The sequence below is a fragment of the Cherax quadricarinatus genome, chromosome 1 (genome assembly GCF_038502225.1).
Source record: "Cherax quadricarinatus isolate ZL_2023a chromosome 1, ASM3850222v1, whole genome shotgun sequence".
NCBI lineage: Eukaryota > Metazoa > Arthropoda > Malacostraca > Decapoda > Parastacidae > Cherax > Cherax quadricarinatus.
In genome coordinates this window covers 16,305,894-16,311,893 of record NC_091292.1, presented here as the reverse complement: position 1 = coordinate 16,311,893, position 6,000 = coordinate 16,305,894, and the positions used below count along the sequence as shown (strand labels likewise).

At 37.8% G+C, this 6,000-nt stretch overlaps 1 protein-coding gene across 10 annotated transcripts in view; it reads left to right on the top strand.

Annotated features, from left to right (window-relative positions):
* Window positions 1-6,000, top strand: part of Usp16-45 (ubiquitin specific protease 16/45) — a gene marked incomplete in the record, with an annotated part of 416,997 nt that overhangs the window by 35,199 nt on the left and 375,798 nt on the right.

The window sequence follows — 6,000 nt, the reverse complement described above, 5'->3', positions numbered from 1 at the left end:
ATCTAGTGAGAGAAAACTGGTAGGCCTACATATGAAAGAATGGGTCTATGTGGTCAGTGTGCATGGTATAAAAAAATCCTGCAGCGCACAGTGCGTAATGAGAAAAAATAAACTTTGACCATGCTTTTGGATTAAAACAGGGACTTTGCACTGTATTTTTGTATGGTATTTATTGTTGTATTCTAGTTTTCCTGGTCTCATTTTATAGAATGGAAGACATATTACAGAAATTGAGATGATTTTGACTGGTTTTACAAAGAAAAGTACCTTGAAATTGAGCTCAAAGTAGCAGAAATGTTTGATTTTTACCAAAGTTCAAAAGTAAACAAATCATGCTATACATCCAATACACGTCAACTGGTGAGTCTGATATTCTTTCACAAGTGTGCTGATATTATTTATACCATTTCTACACTAATGCAGTAGTCTGCATAACAGTAAATCTTCTATTTTTTTGTGAAAATAAAAATTCAAAGTGGAAAGCAAAAGAATGTAAGAGGGGCGTGGGGACGTGACTAATGAACAGAGGAAATGTTATTTTAATGCCAGGAATGTCTTTCTTGTTTATTCTGGACCCTTTTCGGAAATTGGCATCTTTTGAAATTTGTGTGAAATTGACAAAATTGCTAAATTCTGACCGCTGTATTGGATAGTTGAAATCGGTAAATGGATGGTTTCTTGTACTCATTCAATAGAAAAAGTGGAGTTCTAGCAAAATAGTTATGATTTTTGTCGACAAGTACACTGGAATTGGCCGAAAATAGGGCTGAAAGTGGGCAAAATCGCCAATGCGTAAACATCGTTGAGACCACTAACTTCGCGAAAGCAAAATTCCGTAAGTTTTCCATCAAATTTCATATTTCATATTTTTGGTGTCATTATGATCGGGAAAAGATTCTCTATCTTTTCATAGGAAAAAATAATTTTTTTTTTTTTTTAAATTTGGCCGACCCTGAGAACAAGTCTCTGAGAGGGCCTGTCGACCCTGAAAGGGTTAAGTATGGTACGTTCTAGTATTGTAGTTATACCTTTGATATACCTTTGAAGAGTTTCGAGAGTTTCTCTACTCTGAGCCTGGCCATGGGCCAGGCTTGTCTGGTTCTTGCCTGATCAACCAGGCTGTTGCTGCTGGAGGCCTGCTGCCCCACATATCCATCACAGCCTGGTTCACCTGGTTGTATGAGCTGGATTCTTGGGACTTTAAATAATAGGAAACTGGGAACAGGGATTGTAATATTTGATCTGTCACATCCCCTAAGGTCATCAATAGCATACAGTAATAGTAAACTGGGAGTAGGGCTTTTATAGCATGTGCTGTCACAGGTCTTAAACTGAAGAACATGCAGTATTGGAAAATGGAGCAGCATTCATATGACATGTGCCATCATAACCCTTAAACTTATCAACACCAAAATAAAAGGAATGATAAGCAAGGCTTACATGGCAGGTGCTCTTTTAGCACTTAAACTCAACAACATACAGTGAAGTAGTTGGATGCTGGGTACCCATAGATCAAGCATTTCCCATGTTGTCCAGTAAGCTGTTTGTGGGAAAAGTCAGGCTACAGCTCTTGGGTCCTACTTAACTTCATGTATGTGTATACAGCCCTAAAAGCTATGCTGATACTCTGTTGATACTGTATGTTTGTTATATTTAGATATCTTGTTGGCTGGGTTGGTAGTGAAGTGGGAAAGCTGAAGTAACTTTTGGTATGACTGCCAAGAATTCTAGACATTTGTGGAATTTAAAGGCTGTATCTCTGACAGAATATGCAAGGAAGTGCCAAGACTGTTGAACTTTGCTTTGGTGATGACTTAACATTGCATTTTGTAGCAATTATTTTCCTTGGTATTTTCATTTGGGGGCATATAATGTTATCAACATTTCTTTATTCCTAGTAATAGGTGAGTGATTTTTGTGTTTCTGTGTTCCCCCCTTTACCTCTTTCCCCATTTGTTTGTTGGAGGTACCATGTAGTTTACTGATGAGAGTATTTGACTTGTAATTGTATGGTCCCAGCATAGAGAAACATATGGGCAAGTTTCCTTACACTCCCACTGTCCCTGTCCACCTAGCAGTAAAAATAGGTTATGTACTTGCATGTTGACCAACTGTTGTTGGTTTCATCCAGGTCAAAATGCATTAGAAAACTCCAGTCCTGGAATGTCATACCTTGTGTAAAAAAATTCCAGTACATCCTGGAAGCACTTAAATATTGGGTAGGGTACAAGGTATATGTTTACCAAATGATGTTAATTTAAAAAATTGAGTTTGAATGTGAAATGAAAATCTGTTCAGTGTTTTGCACTTGCTTGAGTATGATTGCTGGTAAACATGGCATACTTCTGCTGTCATTTAGAATGCACTTGCCTTTAAGAGGAATAGTTGTGATATGTGCTGTACCTTAGAGAAAGAAATAGGATTTCAATTAGAGCTCAGTCTCTGCAGGAACAGGAAAATAGAATTCACAAACAAAAGCTCTTTATCATGAGAGAGATTGGGCAGGATAGCAAATATCTTGTGCATATAGAAACCTAGGTACTGCATTGTTTCTTATAAGAGTAGAGTATATGGAGAGTAAAAGAAAGGTGAAGAGAGTGGTGAGAGAGTGCAAAAGGAGAGCAGATGATAGAGTGGGAGAGGCACTGTCAAGAAATTTTAATGAAAATAAGAAAATATTTTGAAGTGAGTTAAACAAGTTAAGAAAGCCTAGGGAGCAAATGGATTTGTCAGTTAAAAACAGAGTAGGGGAGTTAGTAGATGGGGAGAGGGAGGTTTTGGGTAGATGGCGAGAATATTTTGAGGAACTTTTAAATGTCGACGAAGAAAGGGAGGCGGTAATTTCATGCACTAGAAAGGGGGTAAAGCAGCTGGAACTGATGGGATCATGACAGAAATGTTAAAATCAGGGGGGGGGGGATATAGTGTTGGAATGGTTGGTATTTTTGTTTAATAAATGTATGAAAGAGGGGAAGGTACCTAGAGATTGGCAGAGAGCATGTATAGTCCCTTTATATAAAGGGAAGGGGGACAAAAGAGATTGTAAAAATTATAGAGGAATAAGTTTACTGAGTATACCAGGAAAAGTGTACGGTAGGGTTATAATTGAAAGAATTGGAGGCAAGACAGAATGTAGGATTGCGGATGAGCAAGGAGGTTTTAGAGTAGGTAGGGGATGTGTAGATCAAGTGTTTACATTGAAGCATATATGTGAACAGTATTTAGATAAAGGTAGGGAAGTTTTTATTGCATTTATGGATTTAGAAAAGGCATATGATAGAGTGGATAGGGGAGCAATGTGGCAGATGTTGCAAGTATATGGAATAGGTGGTAAGTTACTAAATGCTGTGAAGAGTTTTTATGAGGATAGTGAGGCTCAGGTTAGGGTGTGTCGAAGAGAGGGAGACTACTTCCTGGTAAAAGTAGGTCTTAGACACGGATGTGTAATGTCACCATGGTTGTTTAATATATTTATTGATGGGGTTGTAAAAGAAGTAAATGCTAGGGTGTTTGGGAGAGGGGTGGGATTAAATTTTGGGGAATCAAATACAAAATGAGAATTGACACAGTTGCTTTTTGCTGATGATACTGTGCTTATATGAGATTCTAAAGAAAAATTGCAAAGGTTAGTGGATGAGTTTGGGAGTGTGTGTAAAGGTAGAAAGTTGAAAGTGAACATAGAAAAGAGTAAAGTGATGAGGGTATCAAATGATTTAGGTAAAGAAAAATTGGATATCAAATTGGGGAGGAGTAGTATGGAAGAAGTGAATGTTTCAGATACTTGGGAGTTGACGTGTTGGCAGATGGATTTATGAAGGATGAGGTTAATCATAGAATTGATGAGGGAAAAAAGGTGAGTGGTGCGTTGAGGTATATGTGGAGACAAAACGTTATCTATGGAGGCAAAGAAGGGAATGTATGAAAGTATAGTAGTACCAACACTCTTATATGGGTGTGAAGCTTGGGTTGTGAATGCAGCTGCGAGGAGGCGGTTGGAGGCAGTGGAGCTGTCCTGTCTAAGGGCAATGTGTGGTGTAAGTATTATGCAGAAAATTCGGAGTGTGGAAATTAGGGGAAGGTGTGAAGTTAATAAAAGTATTAGTCAGAGGGCTGAAGAGGGGTTGTTGAGGTGGTTTGGTCATTTAGAGAGAATGGATCAAAGTAGAATGACATGGAGAGCATTTAACTCTGTAGGGGAAGGAAGGCGGGGTAGGGGTCATCTTTGAAAAGGTTGGAATTAAGGGGTAAGGGAGGTTTTGTGTGCGAGGGGCTTGGACTTCCAGTAGGCGTGCATGAGCATGTTCGATAGGAGTGAATGGAGACGAATGGTATTTGGGACCTGACGAGCTGTTGGAGTGTGAGCAGGGTAATATTTAGTGAAGGGATTCAGGGAAACCGTTTATTTTTATATAGCTGGACTTGAGTCCTGGAAATGGGAAGTACAATGCCTGCACTTTAAAGGAGGGGTTCGGGATATTGACAGTTTGGAGGGATATGTTGTGTATCTTTATACGTATATGCTTCTAAGCTGTTGGGTTCTGAACGCCTCTGCAAAAACAGTGGTTGTGTGTGAGTGAGGTGAAAGAGTTGAATGATGATGAAAGTATTTTCTTTTTGGGGATTTTCTTTCTTTTTGGGTCGCCCTGCCTCGGTGGGAGACGGCCGACTTGTTAAAAAAAAAAAATCATATGATCAACATGGACCTTATCTGTCATAGGGTCGAGCCCCACCATTCTGTGATTTGTTTGCAGTCGTGTTATTACAATTTCATGAGTCATGAATCAGTACTACTTACATTGGGGATATGTATTTTTGGTCAGTACTGGCAGTCCCCTCTAAATGATGTTTCAAAATTTGACAGTTGATATATGTATTAGGAATACGTACTTGCTTTGTAATGCTAATGTTTTTGATTTATAGCTGCTGCAGTAGCTGAACCTGCCATTTTTTTTCCAATGGCATTAATGTTGAAACTCATGAAAAAAGTTCACTAAACAAATGTGTGTGGTTTAGTGCACTTCAGGCAGATTTCCCAAGGCATTTTATGGCTGCTGATTTTTCCTGGTTAGCCTGGCTATTAGTGCTGATAGCACACTGTTTGATTGGCACTGCAACCCAGCTGGTCAGGGAACATATACTAGTATGGGTTTACATTTTCTGAGAGTTTCAGTTTTAGTAAGATTTGTATGACTGCTGGGGTATCTGTTGGGATCTTCAAAAAATCTGAGGGTACAATATTGGTATTCTTTTACTATTACAGTAGCAGTTTGATGTTTTTTAATAAACCTGAAATACTGTATTTTCACCTCGTGTGAAAATATCTATTATATTATCATATACGTACTGTACTTGTTACTGAGATTGAATTTTATTTTTTGAGTTTGGTTAGTTTGTTAGTGTAGTATTGTATGTGCAAATGAAAGTTAATTTCTCATGGAATCTTAAAAGTGGACCTATTATATTACTACATAGTTGAACTAAAAATTCTCTATTTTAAACATAGTGATAATGTCATGTGTGACCTTGAACAGAAAAAAAATTCTTGACCAACCATTTTCTTTGGATGCCAGAAAATTGAGCAGAGTATATGAGACGTACTGTATCACTGTTTTTGGGTGGTTCATCATGAGGTACTGAAATTTAAAACATACACATATTCAACAAGAGATAGATAAAATGAGTTTATATACTACAGTATTTTGTAATATTGTGTCTCCAGCTAACTTACTGTGTTGTTTTATCTTGGAATGCTACTATAACAATCACTCTATTGCTGTAATACTACAGTTTCTCACAAAAATTTGTCATACTAATTCCAGACTTACCCTACCATACCCAAACCCAGCTTTTGCTTAGTTAAGAAAAAATTTCATATTATATTAAGGATATACTGTAGATACTTTGTATTCTTACTGGGTACAAATATCTCTTAGCTACATGCATTATTCAACTCACCAGTAAGGCACTGTACAGGAATGGTGAAAGTACCTTATATGACAC